Source organism: Hyperolius riggenbachi, chromosome 5, assembly GCF_040937935.1.
Source record: "Hyperolius riggenbachi isolate aHypRig1 chromosome 5, aHypRig1.pri, whole genome shotgun sequence".
Taxonomy (NCBI): Eukaryota; Metazoa; Chordata; class Amphibia; order Anura; family Hyperoliidae; genus Hyperolius; species Hyperolius riggenbachi.
The window spans coordinates 49,584,062-49,609,680 of NC_090650.1; the positions used below are offsets into that span (position 1 = coordinate 49,584,062).

Sequence of the window (25,619 nt, forward strand, 5' to 3'; positions counted from 1 at the left end):
TCTAGCTTCGATACCCAATAGTTGAAGGGTGCAGATGGATTGTTCAACACAGCTATGCCATCTGACATGTAGTCCTTGACCATCTTCTCCAGGCGATCGGTGTTGGAGGTGGATCTGCACGCTTGCTGTTCTGTGTGCTGCTGCATGGGTGTCAGAAAATTTTCCCACTCCAAGGACACTGCCGATACCATTCCCTTTTGGGCACTAGCTGCGGCTTGTGTTGTTTGCTGCCCTCCTGGTCGTCCTGGGTTTGCGGAAGTCAGTCTGTCGGCGTACAACTGGCTAGAGGAGGGGGAGGATGTCAATCTCCTCTTTAAAGTCTCCACAAGGGCCTGCTGGTATTCTTCCATTTTGACCTGTCGGACTCTTTCTTCAAGCAGTTACAGGGCTCCAAAATTGGTAAAATCCCCCATAGACTTTCATTGCCTCCCTATTTCACTTTCCAAAATCTCACATCTTTTCAAAGGGCAATGGCTCAGCAGTACTAAATTTTCTAGCATTGTAGGGACCCTTAGGGGGATCATGACTGGTGAGTTTTGCCACTGCTGAGCCATTGCCCTTTGAAATGGTGTGAGATTTTGGAACGGTAAATAGTAGGCCCAATGAAAGCCTATGGGGGATTTTACCAATTTTGGAGCCCTGTAACTCTGGTTTGCAGAGATGTAGGGACCCCATCTTTGGAATCCAAGTCTAACAATATGTCTTCTACCTGCATGAGACATTTCGTGAAATTCAGACGTTGCTAACGGCCATGGCTGAGATTTATGTACGTCACCATCACTACCATTGAAATAGCCCAAATAAACAGGTTTTTGTGACCCTAGGCTATGACCTCTTTGGCCTAGGGGCCCGAAACTCACCAGTCATGTTCCCCTTAAGGGCCCCTACAATGCTAGAAAATGTGGTACTGCTGAGCCATTGCCCTTTGAAAAGATGTGAGATTTTGGAAAGTGAAATAGGGAGGCAATGAAAGTCTATGGGGGATTTTACCAATTTTGGAGCCCTGTAACTCTGGTTTGCAGAGATGTAGGGACCCCATCTTTGGAATCCAAGTCTAACAATATGTCTTCTACCTGCATGAGACATTTCGTGAAATTCAGACGTTGCTAACGGCCATGGCTGAGATTTATGTACGTCACCATCACTACCATTGAAATAGCCCAAATAAACAGGTTTTTGTGACCCTAGGCTATGACCTCTTCGGCCTAGGACTGCATTGAACGCGACCCACGCATTGTGCGCATTCTGGACAACACCAATTACTGGGTTTATACCCTTCTGGATCCACGGTACAAACACAATGTTCCAAAACTGCTTGAAGAAAGAGCCAGACAGGTCAAAATGGAAGAATACCAGCAGGCCCTTGTGGAGACTTTAGAGAGGAGATTGACATCCTCCCCCTCCTCTAGCCAGTTGTACGCCGACAGACTGACTTCCGCAAACCCAGGACGACCAGGAGGGCAGCAAACAACACAAGCCGCAGCTAGTGCCCAAAAGGGAATGGTATCGGCAGTGTCCTTGGAGTGGGAAAATTTTCTGACACCCATGCAGCAGCACACAGAACAGCAAGCGTGCAGATCCACCTCCAACACCGATCGCCTGGAGAAGATGGTCAAGGACTACATGTCAGATGGCGTAGCTGTGTTGAACAATCCATCTGCACCCTTCAACTATTGGGTATCGAAGCTAGACACCTGGCACAACTGGCAATGTACGCAATAGAGGTGCTGGCTTGCCCGGCAGCCAGCGTTATGTCGGAACGCTGTTTCAGTGCTCCTGGAGGCATCGTCACAGATCGGCGTATCCGCCTCTCCACAGAAAATGCAGACCGTCTGACTCAAATTAAAATGAATCAATCAGGGATTGGAAACGACTACGCAACACTCCCGGACCCCAACCAAGTAACATGAACAATGAACATCTGTGATGGGTTAGCGTTTCCGGTCCCTGTTTATTGAACCTCTCATCTGTATTAAATTTATGACTGCATGGCGACAAAATGCAAATTGCTATCCGCACGCTTCTTGTCCTCATGCAAGGCCTGGGTTGTTGTGTCTCAAAGCGTGGCCTTCTCCTCCTGCGCCACCCTCCTCCTGTTCCATCACGTGTGCTGCTGCTGGCTTAGCGTTACCGGTCCCTTTTCCTGGAACCTCTTATATGTATTACATTTATGACTGCATGCCGACAAAAAGCATGTTACCTGTGCAAAGAAAACAGACATTTCCCGCATTTAAAAGACAGTTTTCCCTTTGAAACTTTAAAATCGATTTTCTCAAAAACTATAAGCTCTTTTTGCTAATTTTTTTTTCCTCTTGTACCCACTCCCAAGGTGCACATACCCTGCAAATTTGGGGTATGTAGCATGTAAGGAAGCTTTACAAAGCACGAAAGTTCGGGTCCCCATTGACTTCCATTATGTTCGGAGTTCGGGTCGAACACCCGAACATCACGGCGATGTTCGGCGAACGTTCGCGAACCCGAACATCTAGGTGTTCGCCCAACACTAGTTAGCACCACTTTGAGGGAAAAACTCAAAATTTTGCGTGCGCAAAACATCACATAGGGTTTAATGGCATTGCACGCGTTAAACTTTGCGCGCGTAAAAGTTTGCGTGCGTAAAACTTTACGCGCAAGTTTATTTTATCACACCTAAACTGAGTTTAGGCGTGACAATGGGCTTTTCACCAGCGTGCTAATAGTTAGCACGACTTTGTGAATCAAGCCCATACAATCAGGTCTGTGTAGTGGGTACGAAAACACTCCTCAGTTTATGAAACCACTGACTCCGACTCCAGGGCTCATATGCAATTCACTTTTTCTCCTGACTTTTTTCCTAGGAGATAATTTTTCATCTCCTATTTAAAATACCTTTCAGCACTTTACAACTTAAAAAGTACCAAAAAATTAATAAAAAAGTACTATCAAAATTATTTTGAGTATTTTCTTGCTTGCTGGTGGTTTAATAGGCATTTTATTGAAAATGTTGAAAATATCACCTAGGAAAAAAAGCTCCGACTCCTCGATTCCGACTCCTTAGTATAATACTTACTAGAGCTGTGGATTTGATACAAAAATCATCCCACTCTAACTCTGACTCCTCTGTTTATGAAACCTTCAACTCCAGGTACCCAAAATTGCTCCAATTCCGACTCCACAGCCCTGCATGCAATTCATTATGTCACAAGTTTATTTTCGCTTGCGGTTTGCTATAATCAGTCGCTTGCCAATGCATAATTCAATTTATTGGTAACTTTTACATCCGTCCACAATTCAGTTTTGAGTACAATCTGGTTGCCCATCTAACTGCACAAATGATCTGAAGACACGCAGCCATTTCCCCTCAGTGCGCTCTGATAACACTTATGAAATATGCAATAATAACGCTTAATGTTTCTGTCAATATCGGCAAGGTCACAGTGTCAGCCTTGTTTGCAGTGCATTTCCCAGACGCCATCCACAAATTGTATTTGCGTTATTTGTCTGCTTTTAATTTTCCATCTGCAGGTTAATGTAGAATACACCACCACCCTCCTGTGCAAACAATAATAACAATATAGAGTCTGCCTCAGTAATAAATAGCTGGAGGGGAAGGCAACAAAGTCTGACAGCTGCGGCACAGAGTAATATACATGTTGCTGGCTGTGTTTGGTGGGGGGGGGGGGGGGGTCTGACAATGCTGGATAGGGTACTGGTTAAAGCGGACCTGAACTCTTGCACAGGTCAGAAGGAAAACAGAGAAATGCACCCTGTATGTATTTAGAGAGTTAAGCCTGTCTAATCCCCCTCCTCTGTGACTAATCACAACTGTAATTTGATCTCTTAGCTGTGTCAGCCAGCTGCCTCAGCAGAGCAGCTTCTCTGTAACCACAGAATGTTACCCCTATGTCTGCTTAGTAGACACACTGTAGATGTATTGCAGGATTTGTATCCGCTGTAACAAATAAATGTTTTTTTTGTTTAAAGTTATTATGCTGGTACAATAAGGGTATAAGAGGCGCCCTGGTATAATAAAAGCATCTAAAAGCAGTTTAAAAACGGGAAATAAATTTGAGGTAGCTTACCTCAATGACGAAAAAATCTTTGTATTTTACAAAGGTTTTTATTAGTAGCACAGGCAACGCATTTCGCGGGTCAGAGCCCACTTCCTTAGGCCAATAACAGTGCCAAACTAAATGACAGATTCAGCAAAGGGGCGCCTCTTATACCCTTATTGTGCAATCATACCCCCTTACCTCACCCGTCTGAGGGGTGGGTACAGACCACACGTGGCTTCGACCACGGCGGATATCTGTCCCCTTTCTTTTACCAAGGAGAGCGACCGCATCCAGGTCCCTAGGGATCACTCCGAGTGGAGTCGGGTTTGTTGTCTCCACCTGCTTCCTGTGGTCGGTTGCCCCCCTGCAACCCACCTTTGTGAGTAGTGTCTTACTTTTATTACGTTCCATTGTTTTTGACATACTACACTATTGGGCTCCCACTTTTGTCTCCTGTATCTTTTCTCTAGAGGGTGTTTTTGACACCCACATCCTACGTTATTATGCTGGTGCTTACCTTTTAGAGCAGAGAGAAACTTCTGAGTTCAAGTCCGCTTTAAGGGCTCTGCCTCTGACACAGGAGACCAGGGTTCAAATCTCAGCTCTTCCTGTTCAGCAAGCTAGCACTTATTTAACAAGGAGACCTTGGGCAAGACTCCCTAACACTGCTACATATGCTACAGCGTGAGACCTGCTGGAGTCTCAGTGATGTCACCCTTTAGATATGTAGTGTAATATCTTCAGTCACTTTTACCTTTACAATAGTGATTTTGCACCTGTACAATGTAAATTTACGTGGTAGGAAAACTATGTGATTCTGGATGAAATTGGCCTAATCTTTTCCGCTTAGGCCAATACAATCCACAGGGGAGCCTTGGATGGGATATCGGGGAGAGGTAATTCAGACTATCCATTACTCACTTCTACCTCTCCGGCAGCCAAGCAAGCCATACCTAAAGCCTGGAAATCCTCCCGCCTAGACTTATGTGCAGGCTAACGTTCTCATTAATGATTTCATGATAAGGGAAATGTTCCAAATTCTTCAACATGTAGAGACCTTGGCTGCTCCAATACACCATCCACACCTAGTCACATGTCACCTGCACATTACTTATTAATCAATCTCTCTCACGCATAGTATTTAAAGGGGAACTGAAGAGAGAGGTATATGGAGGCTGCCATGTTTATTTCCTTTTAAGCAATACCAGTTGCCTGGCAGCCCCGCTGATCCTCTGCCTCTAATACTATTAGCCATAGCCCCTGAACAAGCATGCAGCAGATCAGGTGTTTCAGACTTTAAAGGGATACTGTAGGGGGGTCAGGGGAAAATGAGTTGAACTTACCCGGGGCTTCTAATGGTCCCCCGAAGACATCCTGTGTTGGCGCAGCCACTCACCGATGCTCCGGCCCCGCTTCCAGTTCACTTCTGGAATTTCTGACTTTAAAGTCAGAAAACCACTGCGCCTGCGTTGCCATGTCCTCACTCCCGCTGATGTCACCAGGAGTGTACTGCGCAGACACAGACCATACTGGGCCTGCGCTGTGTGCTCTTGGTGACATCAGCGGGATCGAGGACACGGCAACGCAGGCGCAGTGGTTTTCTGACTTTAAAGTCAGAAATTCCAGAAGTGAACTGGAGGCGGGGCCGGAGCATCGGTGAGTGGCTGCACCAACACAGGATGTCTGCAGGGGACCATTAGAAGCCCCGGGTAAGTTCAACTCATTTTCCCCCGACCCCCCTACAGTATCCCTTTAAAGTCAGATCTGACAAGACTAGCTGCATGCTTGTTTCTGGTGTTATTCAGATACTACTGCAGAGAAATAGACCAGCAGGGCTGCCAGGCAGCTGGTATTGATTAAAAGGAAATAAATATGGCAGCCTCTGTATACCTCATACTTCAGTTCCCCTTTAAAGAGGAGCTGTAGCGAAAATAACATAATGAGTGAAATTGCTTATTGTTTACAACATTCATGTATAGATTATTTAGTCAGTGTTTGCCCATTGTTAAGTCTTACCTCTCCCTGATTTACATTCTGTAATGTATCACAGGTGGTGACCTCTTTAGTTCTGTCAGGTGAACCACACGGAATGTTCGTTACTGAAACTGTGCACAGAGGGAGATACTGCTTGCTTGGCAGTTTGAAAAAGCTGTTATTTCCCACAATGCAATGAAGTTCACAGACAGCAAACTGTCAGGACTATGGTCCTGACATCACACTGGGGGAGGGGACTCACCACAATATCAGCCACACAGGCACTCCTGATAATCTAGTTGAGAAAAGCTAAAGCTTTCTCCTGGGAAAGGGGGTATCGGCTATGATTAGGATGACGTTCAATCCTAGGCTAAAGTTCCTCTTTAAAGCTCTAGTTCAGATATAACTTGTATACCATTGAAGCACCATTCTATAAAAATGTGCTTTTGAAATCATTACTTTTTTTCCAGTACAAAAACACCCAAAAACGGAATAATCTCTTCCAGCTCACTGTCATTACTATTATATAACATATGGCTTTGTTCCCTTCCTCTCTCTGCTCTTGAATCAGTGGCATAAGTTTGTAAAACTGCTGATAAGTTACTGAAATTGGAGGGAGAGCTTTAAAGAGACACTGAAGCGAAAAAAAAATTATGATATTATGATTTGTATGTGTAGTACATCTAAGAAATAAAACATTAAGATCAGATACATCAGTCTAATTGTTTCCAGTACAGGAAGATTTAAGAAACTCCAGTTGTTATCTCTATACAAAAAAGCCATTAAGCTCTACAACTTTTATTATCTAATGCTGGGAATACACGTTAAGTTTTTACTTTAGATAGATGGGTTCGATAGATAAATTCCAACCTGTCGGATCTGGTCGATTCTACTTTCGTTTCGATTCTCCTCATTCAAGTGAATGTAATTGATAAGAAAAGATAAGGAATCGAGAGGGGAATCGAGCAGTGAATCGAGAGTAGAATCTATCGAAAGCGAAAAAGACGGCAAAAAGGAACGCAAAAACGTATCGTGTATTCCCGGCATTAACTGTTAGTTAATGTTTTACTTTTCCTCTGCCAGAGGAGAGGTCATTAGTTCACAGACTGCTCTGAAAGAATGATTTTGAATGCTGAGTGTTGTGTAATCTGCACATATTAGAGAATGATGCAATGTTAGAAAAAACACTATATACCTGAAAATAAAAATATGAGAATATTTTCTTTGCTGCTAATCTTCTAGTAATTATTCGAAGTACACAACCAATTCATTATATCATATATTTTTTTTCGCTTCAGTGTCTCTTTAAAGGATACCCGAAGTGACATGTGACACGATGAGATAGACATGTGTATGTACAGTACCTAGCACACATATAACTATGCTGTGTTTCTTTTTTTTTCTTTCTCTACCTGAAAGAGTTAAACATCAGGTATGTAAGTGGCTGACTCAGTCCTGACTCAGACAGGAAGTGACTACAGTGTGACCCTCACTGATAAGAAATTCCAACTATAAAACACTTTATTAGCAGAAAATGGCTTCTGAGAGCAAGAAAGAGGTAAAAGGGGGAATTTCTTATCAGTGAGGGTCTGAGTCAGCCACTTACATACCTGATATTTAACTCTTTCAGACAGAGGAAGAAAAAAAAAGTTACACAGCATAGTTATTTGTATGCTAGGCACTGCACATACCCATGTCTATCTCATCATGTCTCATGTCAGTTCGGGTATCCTTTAAGCCCCATCTACACCACACAATTTTTTGTCCGATTCAATTCGATTTGATTCGATTCAATCTGACATGTCTGATCGGGATTCAATTTGATTGTTTTGCAATGGCGAATTGAATCAAATCGAATCCTGATTGGACATGTCGGATTGAGTCAAATCGAATCGTTGATTCAAATCGGACAAAGAATTGTATGGTGTAGATGGGGCTTTAAGGGAACTGTTGTAAAAATTACAGTAAATAAAATTGCTTATTTTTTCTCTGTATTCATTTATAGATTATTTAGTCAGCGTTTGCCCATAGTAAAATATTTCCTCTCCTTGATTTACATTCTGAAATGTATCACTGGTGGTGACATCTTTAGTCCTGCCAGGTGACCTGCACGGAATGTTTCTTACTGAGAGTTCTATGTGCAGGGGGTGCTATTGCTTGCTTGGCAATTGGAAACCGCTTTTATTTCCCATAATGCAACGAGGTTCACAGACAGAAAACTCTTCTGCTCACTATACATTACTAGATAACCAAAAATATAACACTTACTAGCAATATTTCCTAGATTTCTAAAATTGTAATGTTAGTGCTCAACACAATTACCTCATGCTATGCTAAAAGAATAAATAAAATAGCACAATCTGCCGTACCTAGGAATTACTTGTGTTATTTGCAAAACACGTGTTGTCCAAATAGTGCAACTCTAGCAATGCGTCGGTTTTCTTGGTAAAATGTTCATATGCGACCAAAACAATGGGAAACACTGAAATATTGTGTCAGTATTCAGGGTAAACCAGACAGGTTGCATGGCTGGCAGGACTATGACTGGAGACTGTCTGTAGTGTGGAAAAGATGTTTTTAGAGGATATTATGAATTCTCTAAAACAGGTTTTTCTGTTTTTGACTGGAGTGGTTATTGCCAATGTAACTTAGTGTTGCTGTATGGTATGGATACAATAACAATATGTTCACGGTACACTGAGCAGTCCTAGCATGTATATTATGCTTTGTTCAGAAGAAGAATTTAAAGGTGAAGGTTAACAAAAATAAATATTTGTTAGACCTTTATGTGTTTTAATTTCTTTTTTTTGTGGATTTCTTTGACTGTTCAACAATTTTTTTCATATGAGTAACTGGAAAGAACTGCCACATAAATAGTTCAGGAGGTGTAAGCTTGTATTTTAGAATAGAGGCAAAACCAGGAACACAAGTGCACTAGAGATCAGAGCTTCATATTGAATTATCTTAAAGAGAAACCGTAACCAAGAATTGAACTTCATCCCAGGGTCGCAACTAGAAATTACGGCCCCCCCCCCCTGCAAAACTTTGCATGGGGCCCCCTACTGCCAATCCCCACCCCCACCCCTGCTTTCTGCACAGGTTTTTCTCTTTGTGACCAAACTCCTCAAACATTACTACAGGACACAGCATTTGGGTAGGGGTTACAAATGTGCTGTACAGAAGACCCTCTGAACACTGAATAGGGACTGTCTACAAATCTTTGTCTGAAAAACTTTGTATGATTCCTTATTAGTGGCTGAGCAGATGCAGTCATTAGAACAATGGTGTAGAGAGCAGAAAGCTTTTTCTCTCCTTGCCCTTTGTCTCTCAGGACAGGGAAAACACATTTCTCCCCCCACAGGGCCCCCTGCAGCTTCTGGGCCCCCCTGCTGCTGCATCCCTTGCAGGGTCTATTGTTATGCCCCTGCTTCATCCAAATAAGTAGCCGATACCCCTTTTCCCATGAGAAATCTTTTCCTTTTTCACAAACTGATCATCAGGGGGCTCTGTATGGCTGATATTGTGGTGAAACCCCTCCCACAGTGTGATGTCAGCACCAGGGTCCTGACATCACGCTGTGGGAGCCTTGTATTGTGGGAAATATCAGCTGTATACAACTGCCAAAAAAATGCATCATCTCTTCCCACAGACATCACCTGCCAGCAGTAGAGATGTCACCATGTGATAAATATCAGAATGTAAATCATGGAGAGGAAAGATTTTACAATGGGCAAACACTGGCTAAATCCTTTATCAATAATTATTGTAAAAATTAAGCCCTTTTTTTAATTACGTTATTTTCACTGGAGTTCCTCTTTAAAGGGAACCTTAAATGAGAGGCGTATGGAGGCTGTGATATTTATTACATTTAAACAATACTGGTTGCCTGGCTGTCCTGCTGATCTTTCTGACATTAGTAGGGTCTAAATTACACACCTGAAACAAGTATGCAGCTTGTCTAGTCAGACTTCAGTCAGAGCACCTGATCTGATGATGCTTCTATGTCTGTCTCCCTATACCTCGCACCTCAGGTTTAATTTACCCACATTTAAATATAATTATACAGACCTGAACTAGGGCCATTATAATCTTTCCCTTACTCCATGTATATTTTTTAAAGAGAGTCAAAATATACCTGTTTTTACTGGACATTTATGTTAAGCAAATATGATCAGAGCTGAAATGCTGCATTCCCGCGACAAAACAAAATATTTATACCCGCAAAATTCCATGACTTTCCAGGTCATGGATTTTGCTGCCCGGAGGAGGCAGAGCTTTCCACTGTAGCTCTGCTTCTGCTCGCGTCAATCTCCGCCCATCTCTGCCTCTCCCCGCCCCTCTCAGTGAAAGAAGACTGGGAGGGGTGGGGAGAGGCAGAGATTGACGTGAGCAGAGGCAGAGCTACTGTGCAAAGCTCTGCTTCTACCCAGAGGGAGCCCCGAATTTTGCCCCAGGGATTTCAGGGATTTAAATACATTGTTCAGCCGTGAGAATGCAGCATTTCAGCTATGATTTTATTGCTGAACATAAATGGACAGTAAAAACAGGTTTTTTTTTTTTCTATAAAGGAGTTCCCCACTTTGGCATACATAGTTATACTGCTCCCCCAGTATCATGAGAGATGAGCATCTGTTGGTTGGTTAGACTGTCTCTCTTCATACATGCAATGAGCGCTTTGTTTTGCTTCTTGTACATACAGGGCTTGTGTCATGAATTGAAGATAAGCATCTATTTTCTACCCTGCTGTCCTTATCTTCTTAGTATCTACAGGCAGAGTGGAAGTGAGTCTCCTAATGTTCCAAACCAGCAGTTTTGTCGGTCATTGGAAAATGTTAAGGTCATTCTCAGAGGCTTGTTGTGAGTGGTGAAGATGTCACCCTGACTTAGGGGGCACTAGCTGTCAGAATCGCTCCTGTGTTAGCATGTGATAGACAAGACCAGACAGGGGAACGGGCACTCATTTCAGAAGGAAATCATATACACGAGTCAGCCAGGGGAAGATGGTGGCTGATATACAGAGAGCATTCAAAGGGGAACTCTTCTAAAAAAATATAAAGTTCAGTTACAAATATGCAAGTTTCATAGCGGTTTACTTGTATCTGTTTTGTGATTTTGGCTGCAAAGTTTGTTAAAATAAATTTCTGAAAGGTGCATGGAGGTATTAAGTCTAAATGGCGCTAAGAAGTGAGGGGTTGAGCTAGGAGCTGAAGATCTCACATCTGGAGTCTCCAAGGTCCATACGGTAACAAACATGGCAAACTGAACTACCCACTAATCTCCCACTGACATAACTAATGATAATTAAGTGGTATTGGCAGTAAGACTGCTTGAGAAAGGTCTCCCAGTGTTGGGTCATTTTAGCAGAGGATATCAGGGTTTGGTGTTAACGGTAAATATCACCATCTATTGACTGTAACCTCCCAGACTAGTCTACCACCAAGGCTAGAGTTATACATTTGCTCTCCTAGGCCAACTTTTTCATGGCTCCTCCTTTTCAATTTTCAACCTCCTTTTCCGTATGCATGCTCCATGTCCAGCCACGCCCTTGGGCAGCAGGAGCCTTAGGCCCAAGCCTCTCTGCCCTTTTTGTTGTTCTTGTCACTAACTGTCCCTCAAAGGAGCTCACAATCTAGTCCCTACCATAGTCATATATCTATATTGTGTAGTGTATGTAGTGTAGTGTAAATGGTTTACTAGTAACTCTACACTTACCATAACCAGAACCTATCTGGCTGTCCTGATAATCCTCTGCCTCGAATACTTTTAGCCATATACCCTGAACAAGCATGCTGAGCAGATGTTTGACTTAAAGAGAACCCGAGGCGGGTATTTGAAATCTTTCGAGACCACAGAGGCATGTTCTGTGCATAAAGCCTCTGGGTCTCGCTATTGCCGCCTCTAGTCCTTCCCGCGACCTGGGAGGTACTTCCTGAGTCGCGGCTTAACTTCCGATTGGAGGAAGCTCACAGGAGGCGGGCAGCGGCGGGGACAGAGGCAGGAGAGCACACGTTGAATAACATACAGAAGGTAAATAGACGGCTAGTGACAAGAAGACTGCCGCCTGCCGAGTGCTTTTTACAGGGGGACACATAGGAGACCCGGAGGAGGGGGGGGGGGGGGGGGACTGGAGGCGGCAATACAGAGACACCAGGGTACGTCATCATGCACAGAACATGCCTCTGTGGTCTCTTAAGACTCCAAATACCTGCCTCGGGTTCTCTTTAAGTTTGTCTGGATGTGCCCCAAGCTTGTGTTAGGTTATACAGTACATGAAAGATCACCGGGGCTGCCTGGCAACTGGTATTGTTTAAGAGGAAATAAATATGGCAGTCTTCATATCTCGCTCACTTAAAGGCTCGCTTTAAATGCCCAGACTGGCTTCTGTAGACAACATCATCACATATGTTGTCCTCCCTTCAGGGTAAAGGCCACATTTTGATGGCAATACTGAAATTCATGTAGAGCCTTTACCTTCCTCTGGAAACCACTGAAACAAAAAAAAGGCAACTGGATAACCTTTTAGGTCTTTATAGAAGGCTAATAGGAGGCCCTGACTGCTCTTCTACCACAATGCATTAGGATGACCCACTTAAATCCTTTCTCCATCATGACCTTTACGAAGAACTCACATTAGTTTAAGTCACAGACATGTTTGTGTGCGTTCCACTTGGTGATCATGCCATATCTTGTCTGCTTCACGGTATAGGAATTGAAGTGCTGACTGTGGACTTTGAGACAAGGCTCAGCGTATCTGAGGAGCGTTTACACAGCAGGCAGCGAGCAGCTTCCGGGGCAGGAGATGGCCTCACATGGGTGCTGTGCTTGGCTTGGACGCTGGCTAGGAAAAACACACTAGGAGGAGAGTGAATGTGGTTAGCACCGCAGTGTCAGGAGCGGGGAAATGAAATGTTTCTGTTCTGGCATGCCTTCTCCTTGTCACTGAGAGGTTAGAACAACATGAGAAGTGTTGTATTTGTAGCATCACGTGTTTCCTTACTGTGTGGCTCCTGGTGTTATATAGAATCCAGCATCCTTGTATCGCCATTCCTTGTATCCCTACTGGTATTACAAGGTATCTGCAGTCCAGCTGGTGGTACAGATGGATCCTTACAGATTAGATCCCTTTCCATTGGCCAGGTTTCCATCCAAAAAAATGGACATCATATTCCAATGTTTTATTGATTGCCTGGCAATGTGGGTATCAACCATGTGCGCTTTGGTTTAAGTGGACTTGAAGCGAGGGGTATATGGAGGCTGCCATATTCATTTCCTAAACAATACCATTTGGCTACTTCCGGCCCCCTGCAGCCGCCATGTGCCCACGCTGGAACAAACCACTCCGTCGGTCCCCTGCAGCAAGCTAGTTTCGTGCAGGCGACTGGCCAGTCAGTGGCCACTGCGCCTGCATGGCCCTGGTCGTGCACATCCTCGATCACATTCCCAATGCCGCCTTGCGCATGCGCAGTACAAGATTTTCTCACTGCGCATGCGTAGGATGCCGACTGAAGCGTGATCGAGGACATGTGCAACCATGGCTGTGCAGACACAGTGGCCACCGCCAGTTGCCAGAAACGAAATTAGCTTGCTGCGGGGGACCAGAGAATCAGTTTCTGCTGGTACGGGCACAGGGCGGCTGCAGGGGGCCGGTAGAAGCCCCAGGTAAGTTAAACTTTTTTTTTTTTTTTTATCCTCATTTCAGGTTCCCTCTAAAGCAGTGATCTGCAAATTTGGCTCTCCAGATGTTAAGGAACTACAAGTCCCACAATGCATTTGCCTTTATGAATCATGACTGTGGCTGTCAAGACTCCTGCAAAGCCTTTTGGGACTTGCAGTTCCTTAACAGCTGGAGAGCCAAGTTTGCAGACCACTGCTCTAAAGGATGGGAATAAAGTTTAGAGTTGATTAAACACATTTTTCAGTAGGAAAAAAAATCTATAGATCTGTACATCAGTCTTGAAAGAGGGACAGTTGAGGAAGAAAGAGGGACAGGGTTCCCAAAGAGAGACTGTCCATCCAAAAGAGGGAAAGTTGGGAGCTATGCAATAGTAACAGCGCCAAAATGAAGGGTATGGTTTGCAAGTTAAGGGATATAAGGATGCCAGATTCTTTGTAACCTTACAGCCTACATGCATGGGGGTGAGTAAGCCAGGGAGCGGGAGGGAGGCAGAACTGCCTGCAGTGACTGAAGCCTGATTCCACCTCCTTCGCTGAACTCCCATGCTTGTATGTGTGTGTGTCTATAATGTGTGTGTGTGTGTGAGCTGCAATATCACAGAGAGCACTCATCACATGTTGGAGCACAGATCTCTGTCTGCTCAGTTCATTCCAGCTCTATGCTCTGTCAGACCAGCTCTGCTCTCCCCAGCCTGAGACGCGGCTGATATGCAAGGTGAGTCTATATACACCGCGTTCTGTTCTATAGTCACCTCTTTCCTTAGGCGGCATCTCCGTCCCCCGCTGCCTACAGCTATTATTATATTGCTGGGATCATTGGTGTGTACACAGCAGCTTCTGTTTGCTCATGTGAAAATGGTGAGAATTGAATTTACGGCAACTTGGAAACAATGTAAGAAGTGGAACTGTATTAACCCTTTCAGTGCCCGCGCAGGTAGTGGGCTAGACGTACGTTTCAGTGATACGTAGTGGTTCTGTCTGTTTTTATACATCTGTGTGTATGGGCTTGATGCCATCAGCTTTCCTCCCTTATCTCGGCTGAATTCATCCCTTACGTTCATCTATCATGAAGGTGCGTTTCTATAGATAGTATTTTACATTAGCCCAAAAGCAGCTATCTCCGCAAACAAGACTTGTCAAATAATCCTGTTCTTGAGAGTCTTTTTTGATGCAGTTCAAATGCGTTCCTATTTATGTATTTTTTTTTCCTATGTATGTATTTTTTCTTTTTAATTTACTGTACTATATTGAGCACAGCAGTGAAAGAATCGCTTGCTCTCTCTTTTTATTCTTTCTTTTTTTCTTTTTTTTTTATCAAATTATTATAATTTCCCAGCTCACTGCGAGAATTCGGCTACAGATGTTCGTCACTTTGAAATGCTCAGTATGGGTTCTTCTCTGCTCTGTATTCCCCCCAATTATAGCAAGTGATGCTCAGATTGTTTTATCTCATGGGCTGATTAATATCTTCCTGTACTGAATGTCTGTACTTGATCAAATATATTTGTATCTCTGGATTGGCAGTCACCCCATTGTGCTGTAGGGTCAGTATGTTTTTTTTTTTTTTAAGGGGTTGGAGAGTTACAGTCAAGCTAAATGCTAATTATTAGATATATTGGTTGGAACGTGCTCAGGTTAAAGAGGAGGGCTGAGAAATGTTTAGTTTTATTCATTTATGTAGCATTTCTATAGCCCTGACATCTATCGCAGCACTGTACAGAGTATATAGTCTTGTCACTAGCTGTTCCTTTAGAGGGAAACACAGCGGGGGGATTTGGAGGCACCCAAAAATTCAAAAATGGGGTGTAAGATTTGTATAAAATGTTAAAAAGAGGTATTTTACCTCTCAAGATGAAAAAACCCAGACAAAGAAGGTTTATTCAAGCGCGATTGCAAAGAAGGCAATGCGTTTCACGGGTCTCTGTCCTCTTCCTCAGGTCAGTTAAACAACAAGTGCCCATGCAATAACTGTGTACCTCTTTTTATTCTTTTATAGAATTCTTACACCCCATTTTTGAAATTTTGGGTGACTATACGCCCTTCCCCCCCCCCACCGTTGTTTGTCAGTTACACCTGTTTTAGCCTTGGTGTGAGTATATAGTCATGTCACTAACTGTCCCTCAGACGGGCTCCCAATCTAATCCCTACCATAGTGGCCAATTTTGGGGGGGGAGCCAATTATCTCGCCTGTATGGTTTTGGGATGTTGGAGGAAACCAGATTGCCTGAAGGAAAACCACGCAAGCAAGGAACACAGAAAAGTGAAAGCAGAGAGGCAATATAGTGTAGTATTCCTTATAACGTAAGTTGGTGTTTAAAAGGGGATTAAGAGGTTATACTCACAAAATGTAATAGGCGATCACGTTACAAGCAGATGGGGAGAATAAGCCCAGCCCCACTCGTGTCTAAAAGTCGCTCTCTGGGGTAGAAATGGGGGTCAGGATAGACAACAATTACCAATCAACAAGCGCCAAAAGATATATTTTTAAAAACAGTTTAAAATCGGGTGGTAAGGGTGGACTTATGTCTACAGTCACTGCCAGTGGTTTTCACACTATGTTCATTCAGAATTGATAGTCAACAGTTTGCAACGCGTTTCACAGGCTGACCCCGCCCACTTCATCAGGCACAACAGAGTACACAGAGAGTATCTCTAGTGTGCCGATAGTGAGGCTGGCGCCTGAATAAACATTGTGTGAAAACCACTGACAGGCTTTATTCTGGAGAGGTAAACAGGGGAGTAACTAGTGCTGAGCTGCCCCTATGACCGCAGGGGCGCCCAGAGCTGTTTTGTGCCTATACTTGTTATCGGTGTGAAGATCACGATGGCCACACTTGTTTTGTAACCTTTGTGAGAGGCTGTGAAGGGCACCACAGGGAGACAAGGGGAGGGGTGTGACCATTGCAGGCCCCATCAAAGTTTCACCGGCTGGCCCCATGAATTGTAGTTATGCCACTGGAGGGAAGTCCATATTTACCTCACGATTTTTAAACCGTTTTAACAATTTTATGCCCACGCAAGCAAGAGGGGATCTTATTAACTTCATGCAGATAGTGTCCTGGCCAGATTCTCATCAGGACTGCAAGGCGGGAACGCGATTTAATATGAAGCCATTGCCCACCTTTAGTTTTTATACGGTTAAAGGGAACCTGAATTGAGAGTGATATGGAGGCTAACATATTTATTTCATTTTAAAGAGACTCTAAAGCCTCTTTTTATTTAACGATCCCCTTCTACACTATCACCCCGTCTAAAACGCCGCTATCCTGCGGCAGAAAGCTGTGTTTAACCCCCCCAAACACCGGTGCAAAAATCCACGACTATACTGGTCATGGATTTTGCTGCCCAGGAAGGCAGAGCTTTGAGCTGTAGCTCTGCCTACATTCGCGTCAATGTGTGCGCATCTCCGCCTCTCCCCGTCCCTCTTAGTGAAAGAAGACTGAGAGGGGCGGGGAGAGGCAGCGATCAGCAGGGATTGATGGGGGAGTAGAGGCAGAGCTACAGCCCAAAGCTCTGCCTCTACTAGGAAGCGCTCCCCCAACATTGCCCCGGGGATTTGGGGGGTTAAACACAGCGTTCTGCCGCGGAATAGCAGTGTTTTAGATGGGGTGATAGTGTAGAAGGGGATTGTTAAATAAAAAAGATGAATTTTAAGAGGCTTCAGACTCTCTTTAAGCAATACCAGTTGCCTGGCATTACTTCTGATCCTCTGCCTCTAATACTTTTAGCCATAGACCCTGAACAAGCATATGCAGATAACTTGTGACTGACAAAAAATCTGAATTAGCTGCATGCTAGTTTCAGGTGGGTGATTCAGACACTACTGCAGCCAAAGAGCTCAGCAGGACAGCCAGGCAATTGGTATTGGAAATAAATATGTCTGTCGTGGCACTTTAGATTTCTCCCTCCATGAACCTACAAACCCCCACCAAACTGCACTGCAAGTGTGCTGACTGGCCCAGCTGTCACTTCTCCCTTACTTCCCTTGCCCATCATAGGTAGCTACAGGTGCCCGTTAGTATTAGGTAGCCAGAAGTACCCTCAATATTAAGTAGTTAAAGGGGCCCCTTAGTATTAGGTAGCCAGAGGAACCTCAATATTAAGTAGCTAGTGGTGCCGCTGACTGAAGGGAGATCTCACCAGTGTAATGCCAAGGGCAGGGTGAGTAACCTACCTCTCATATACACTCTCATCAGGACTCTGCATAGGGAAGGAGGGAGGGAGGCATTCAGGGAGGGAAGTGAGACGCATTTCCATCATCGGGCGCCTGTAGGCATGTGCCTACAGTGCCTTATGGTTAATCATGGTCAAGCGACTACAAATGAGGGATCCGTTTCTATGGAAAAGGGTGGAGAGATGATGGTTTTGCGGACCATGAAGTGGCTTCCGACAGGCGGGGTGAGAAGGGGAACAATGGTGTTGGGCTTTGATTGGGATTCAATCCAGCTTGCCTTATCTTCACGCAACCACTGGGGATCGCTGTACACATGCTAGTTTCTAAGCCAAGTGTCATCTAGTGTGTGTACCTAGCATTAGCTGCCTATAGGCAGGAGAAGCAGATCTGTGAAGAAATCTGATGCAACGCTTGCAAAATCTCGTCCAACACGGATGTATAGCTGGCAAAGCAGTAACGAAATGACATCTTACATTTTTAATGCTCCTTCATAAATAGGCCAGTTTAGTAATTGCCTAATTGTGTTTGGAGAAGCTGTTTACAGACGTCTTCACACATTTGCAGAATGTCATTTAGCCGCAGCTTCCTCCGGACTCATGTTCTTTGATATATTTAGGAAGATGCTGGTACTTACTTATAATAACCCCAGACAGGCTTTATATTTCCGTCTGGCTTACGAACATCGTGTTGTTGATTTCCGATGAGGCAAAGATCAGTGCAGCAGCCAGCGCTGGATTATCAGTCATAGCCGTGACTTCCCAGCACCAACAAAAGGTGACATTTGCATGCTGCTAGCCGGAGAACATTCTGATCATGACAAACACATCGTGTTGGTGTTTCCTTGGATGTGATCTCTGGCAAGGCGATGAGCAATAGGGGCTGACTAACTGACCAGCAGCTGATGGGTTTTATAGGCTGGCTAATAGACCAACAGCTGATGAATTTGATAGGGTGGCTAATTGACCAGCAGCTGATGGATTTGGTAGGCTGGCTAATTGACCAGAGGCCGATGGGTTTGATATGCTGGCTAACTGACCAGCAGCTGATGGGTTTGACAGGCTGGCTAACTGACCAGCAGCTGATGGGTTTGACAGACTGGCTAACTGACAAGCAGCTGATGGGTTTGGTATGCTGGCTAATTGACCAGAGGCTGATGGGTTTGATAGGCTGGCTAACTGACCAGCAGCTGATGGGTTTGACAGACTGGCTAACTGACCAGCAGATGATGGGTTTGACAGGCTGGCTAACTGACCAGCAGCTGATGGGTTTGACAGGCTGGCTAACTGACCAGCAGCTGATGGGTTTGGTATGCTGGCTAATTGACCAGAGGCCGATTGGTTTGATAGGCTGGCTAACTGACCAGCAGCTGATGGGTTTGACAGACTGGCTAACTGACCAGCAGATGATGTGTTTGACAGGCTGGCTAACTGACCAGCAGCTGATGGGTTTGACAGGCTGGCTAACTGACCAGCAGCTGATGGGTTTTATAGGCTGGCTAATAGACCAACAGCTGATGAATTTGATAGGGTGGCTAATTGACCAGCAGCTGATGGATTTGGTAGGCTGGCTAATTGACCAGAGGCCGATGGGTTTGATATGCTGGCTAACTGACCAGCAGCTGATGGGTTTGACAGGCTGGCTAACTGACCAGCAGCTGATGGGTTTGACAGACTGGCTAACTGACAAGCAGCTGATGGGTTTGGTATGCTGGCTAATTGACCAGAGGCTGATGGGTTTGATAGGCTGGCTAACTGACCAGCAGCTGATGGGTTTGACAGACTGGCTAACTGACCAGCAGATGATGGGTTTGACAGGCTGGCTAACTGACCAGCAGCTGATGGGTTTGACAGGCTGGCTAACTGACCAGCAGCTGATGGGTTTGGTATGCTGGCTAATTGACCAGAGGCCGATGGGTTTGATAGGCTGGCTAACTGACCAGCAGCTGATGGGTTTGACAGACTGGCTAACTGACCAGCAGATGATGTGTTTGACAGGCTGGCTAACTGACCAGCAGCTGATGGGTTTGACAGGCTGGCTAACTGACCAGCAGCTGATGGGTTTGATAGGCTTTAAAGAGAACCTGTACTGAGTAAAAATATTTAAAATAAACACGAGATAACTTCAAATGAACATTAAATAGTTACCTTGCCATCAGTTCCTCTCAGAAACTCACCATTTTCTTCTGACAATGATCCCTTCCAATTCTGACAATATTTTGTCAGATCTGAAATATATCAGTTGCTGTCAGTAAAATATCGGTTGCTGTCAGTTATAGCTGAGAGGAAAACTGATGTACCAGGTAATGTCCATGTTTCCCTATGGCTCAAGTGGGCGATGTTACAGTTTAACTGTGTGCTGACCAGGACGCTGTTATGGGTAATGGCCATTTTCAAAATGGAGGACGGAAAATCCCCTTGATCACAGTGAACAAACAGGATGCGGGACAGGAGAAAGACACTGAGGAGTAGACTACATGGGAGGTAAGTATGTGTATGCTTATTTTGACTTTTAATTTTGAGTTCAGGTTTTCTTTAAACAAGGAAAGTGTTGGCTTACCTTCTTGTAGACCACTGCTCAATTTTTCAAACTTTTATAAAAGTACAGCACAATAAGGTCCATTTATTGTGCTGTACTTGAGTCTGAAAAAATCAAACAGTGGTCTACATGAAGGTAAGCCAACACTTACTTTCTTTCTAAACTCTTTCAATTGTTTTTACATTTTTAGGCCCTCTCTATTGTACTGTTTGCCATACCTATTGGGGTGTGTAGGGGGAAGGAGGGGGGGGGGGGGAGTTGGAATTGTATTTTGTACTATAAGGTTCCATTATTTTTTTGAGCAAAGACCACACTAACACCAAGGCCGAGTGAGGACAGTTTTTACTTCCATGCTATCCTGAGTACATTTTACATTAGCAGCCCTGACTTGTGAGTATATTTTCTTTCAAACATTACACATTTCACCTTACAAGTGATCTACTACATCAGATGGGTTCCCATTGTTCCTGCGTTCCTCTTGGTTCTTGGTTCTTATTCACACCTTGAAGTCAGCTTATATGTGGCCCACCTACCTGATCGTGGGACATCATTGGTTAGGTTAGATTTTCCCACCCAGTATTGATTTCCTAAGAAAGAGTATACTCCATTTCAAGATGTCTCCTGCATCTCTCCTGCATTCCTCTTCCATAGGGAAGTATGTTTACCCGGGACTGGGCCAAGTGTGCATGTATCCTTCTATCTGGCGCGAGATATCAGTGATAACCATATCAAACTTTGGCCCTGATTCAATACACCTTTCTGCTGAGTTTTCTCACAAGAGATATTGGGGTGTATTTGCAAAATACAGTTAAACTTTACATCTGCAGGTGCTTGTTATGCAAACTACATCACACACATAACGTAACTTGCGTTATACACACAACATATATGCTGTTTGTATAACGTCCAAAAGACCAAGTTTGGACTATAGTTTGGTGTAAAAGTTGCACGTGTGTGCAAGCCTTAAGACACATGCCTGTGGCACCCTGACCACGACCCCACCACACCCCTAGCTACTGATACCAGAAAGAGATCAGAAGCAAAAGGCAAAGTTTTAACACTCCCACCTCACTGCTTCTCTCTATCATCATTAGTTCTCTTTCATTTTAACATATAAAAATAAGAAATATATCAATTTTACTGATAGAACTAACCTTTATAAGCACATTAGAAAGAAATATATATATATTTCCATACATCTGTACATGAGTCCTGAAAGAGGGAAAAATCAGGAAGGGTGGGGGGCATTTCGTTCCCACAGAGGTCCCTATGAAAAAGGGAAAGTTGCGAGCTATGGATCTATAAGAATGGTTGTGCGAAATAATAAAAGTTGAATGTTTCAGATGGTTTTATCTGCCAACTGGTTTCGCTCTGTAGAGCGGGAAGGAGCAGGCAGGGGCTGCTGGCGCCTGAGACAATACATAAAAGTAGTGATCAGGTGTGATTCTTCAGCTTGTAGGTTCATTAATGAGCAGGAGATATCTACAAACAGTTGCACCCTAAATGATCATGATTGATGGGTGGGATAAGATGCAAATATGTACAGATGTCTTAGAGGACTCCCGACAGCACATTTGACATAGTATCTGGCAAGCGCCTACAGTTCCGTTATGAACACGTTCGCTGGGCTTGCAGCAGGAAGGGGAGACGATGGAGGAGTCATGCTTGGCTGTGTCCTGTCTCTGCAGTTGCAGATAATCCTCCCTTTTTCTCCAGCAGAATCAGGCTGGGAGTTTCAGGGCTGCCTGTCCAGACATCTGACTGTTGCACGCTCCGTCAGACTGATGTCCTCTGACGTGTGTGCACGGCTCAGCCTTCTTCCCCGGCTCTCCTTCTCCTTCCAGCACTACTGCATCATCTGCTGTGAATGGGCAGTCCAGAGACAGACAGCTATAGGCCCTAATATGACACTGCTCCACAAAGCTGTAGCCGGGCCGCTCGTGCCTTTGCTGATATATTCTGCTATTCCGCATACAGTCGGGTAGCATGGTGAGGATCGGTTAGGAATGGACTCTGGCTACACTTCCAGGTTAAAATCCCATCGCAGTTACCAAGGTCCTAATTTACTAACGGTTGGAAAGGGAACTGTATCAGAACCGTATGGTTATGATACTGTTCTGTATAATCCTTGAAGAAGAAACGTAACATTTTGAAAGCTTGCAATAAACCATGCTACTCAATAAAGGTATAAACAGATTGAGGGCCGGATTTGTGGGGAGGCCACAAAGGCCCCAGCTTTGGGTGACTGCCGCCCAATGCGGTAGCTGCACATGGAAGAGGGGTTGCTGAAAAAAATGAAAAGGCTGAAAATTGGCAAAAACACATAGAAGAGGGCTGCTCCTGCCCAAGAGAGCTGAACATTAAAGGGAACCCGAGGTGGGGATCTAAATAATAAAAAAACAAACAACAATGCTAACTGATCCGGGGGGCTGTGTGGATCAGGTAGCCGCCATTCCCTCCACTCCCCCCACTCCTGTGGCCTGCTAGAGCTCACTTTTGACTCTGAGACCCCTGGGGTCGCGCAGCGTGTAGGGAGGCGGGGAGTGGCCAGGGAGAGACAGAGAAAGGCCTGCAGGAATGCCCCCAGTGGGCGTTTAGGCAGGGAATATCTCTCCTCCGTTCCCCTATGGAATAGCAACAATTGCATTTCGCCCATTTCAGGGGCGCGTGGGGTGGGGGGGCAGAGAGCTCGGGGGGGGGGGGGGGGGGGCGCACAGGCACAGAGGCATGTCCTGCAGCAGGGAACATGCTTTGTGTCCCATCCGCCCTCCCCCCACTGCCTCTGGTACAAGAGAAGGGCTGCTGTGCATGGGTATGATGTATTGATGAGGGGGCTGTACATGGAGGGGGATCAACAAGAAAGTTTGCCTGGGGCAATAAAAGTAAAAATCCAGCCTTGACCCGAATCAACGGTTGTTGGTTAGATGTCTGCATTTCTGCTCCTCGACTGACACCGGACCATGCTTCACTTGCAACTTTCAGCTGTGTCATATCAGATCATAGTGAGGATGGTTGAAAGATGAGTAAAATAGCAGTCATGCAATTGTAGTCACCTGTTAAGGTGGCCATACACTTACCAATTTTTACTGTCGATATCCGGCCCTGTTGATCATGCGATCCAATCTGCTAGAAATCGATGCCCCAACGTGCCAGCCCAAACGACCAAACAATTATAGGCCAAAATCGATCAAATCGGTTAATCATAGTGGCCCACTGATGTCGCCCAAGGGGATCAGGTCCCGATCCCCGATGGGGGACATATGTGTCTGCAACTTTATACAATTTTCAAGAAGTCCTGGATTTATCTCAAACTGTTATCACTCCAGGTAGGTCGATTGCAACTGCACAATAATGATGGTCAAGTCTTGAAATTATGGAGAAGCATGTGATCAGTTTGGTCAGGTGATAAATATGTAAGTCTCTGATTTGCTAGTCATGATCATGTGCTAAAGCAGGATGTGATCACAGCAAATCAGAGCTTTGCAAATCTATCAGCTGATCAAACAAATCACATACTTCTCCATGAGTTCTCCTAGATATAACCATCACTACTTCCCAACCTCTATTTGAGCTATCCTTTAGCAACCTTCTCAATGATCTGATATGACACAGCTGACGTGTGCAGTAATAGAATTTTTTTTCGAAGAATACTGTCAAGGTTTGCTGAGCAGGGACGGATCTAGGGGGGTGGGGCAGGGGGGTCTCGTGCCCCAGGCGCAGTTTTTGAATTCTTAAAAAGGCGGCAAAATTTGGATGGGGGATGGCAGTTTAGGCGCCAAAACCTGATCTTTAGGCGCCAAAACCTGACCTTTAGGCGCCAAAACTGGATGGGGAATGGCAGTTTAGGCGCCAAAACCTGACCTTTAGGCGCCAAAACCTGACCTTGCCCCAGGCACAACTTGGTCTAGATCCGTCCCTGTTGCTGAGTTACACTTTCTCTACTTTGTAAATCAGGGCTTATATGCATGCAATTTTGTATTGTTTCCTCTCACATCCTAAAAAGAAGGTTGCAAGGAAAGTAACGTAGATTAATGGAAACAGGAAATCATGTGTCGTGTTTGTTGCCCTCTGTAAATGGCTTCAGTAAAGGGTTGTTGGCGCAATAGAATTATATAATGGTAACATTAACGTCCATGATCACATGACTTCAACCTGTACATCAGATCAGTCAGCTGATCAAATCACATGATTCTTCATGAAATCTCCTTGAACAGAAGTGGTGGCGATTTGTCATTTGTTATTTATCATCTGCTGTGACGCTCTCTTTTAATAGAGTGGTCTGTCCCGCAGAACCTCCAGCAATGAAAACTCATCAATCATGTGTCCGATAGCTCCAAAGTGATGGAAATTTGTAGCTGCTGTGTATTTATGTTCTGTATCCTCTGTGTGACGCGGCACTCATTATAAAATTAGGAAATAAATATTTATCAGCTGAACTAGGAACAACCCATCTTGAATAAAAATGTGGCAATCGCTAGCATTTTTAAGTAGCTTTTTGTAAACGATTTCATGAGCGTTTTCCAGCGATTTTTTTTTTTAGTAGCGATTTTAAAAAGTGTAAGCTTTTTGGCAGCGATTGTGATAGTGATTCGCGATTAGCGATTTTAACCACTTTGTCCACTGCTACAGTATATCCATGTCATCTGTGGCACCCTCCAGGCCACTATGACGTAGATATACTGAGTTGCTTGCAGCCCTGCTGTGCACGATCGGGTGCGCTTCAGAGCCCACCCCCCGGCACTGTCAGCTGCCTTACTAATTGGTGAAAGGGAAAATGTTCCCTTGTAGCCAATTAGTGACACCCCCCCCCCCCCCCCCGTGGATGAACGATCACCGCTGTAGCAGACAGCGGTGATCCTTCATCTCTCCCCCTCCGTGCCAGATCGATAAAAAAATGCCCCTGCAAGCAGAATATCTCACCTTACCTGGTTCCGGCGATCATCCTTCAGTCCCAGCTTCCATTCACCGCGCTGCACTCAGCCCTGTGATGCCGAACATCCGGGTCCCGGCTTAATGACATCATCAAGCCGGGACCCGGATGTTCGGCATCACAGGGCTGAGTGCAGCGCGGTGAATGGAAGCTGGGACTAAAGGATGATCGTAGGAACCAGGTAAGGTGAGATATTCTGCTTGCAGTGCCATTTTTTTTATTGATCTGGCCACGGATGGGGTAGAGTAGTAAGGGGGGGCACATCTGGCTACCCATAACGGAGGGTGGGGGTAGTTGT

At 44.8% G+C, this 25,619-nt stretch overlaps 1 protein-coding gene across 22 annotated transcripts in view; it reads left to right on the plus strand.

Annotated features, from left to right (window-relative positions):
- Positions 1–25,619, plus strand: part of KIAA1217 (KIAA1217 ortholog) — a 798,974-nt gene that overhangs the window by 602,458 nt on the left and 170,897 nt on the right. The window contains exon 1 of one of the 22 annotated variants that reach the window (XM_068235638.1): positions 14,279–14,397. The exons of the other annotated variants lie outside the window; for them this stretch is intronic. The gene's annotated coding sequence lies outside the window, so the exon portion shown is untranslated. Of the gene's footprint in view, positions 1–14,278; positions 14,398–25,619 lie in introns of those variants that run through there. 22 annotated transcript variants of the gene reach the window in all.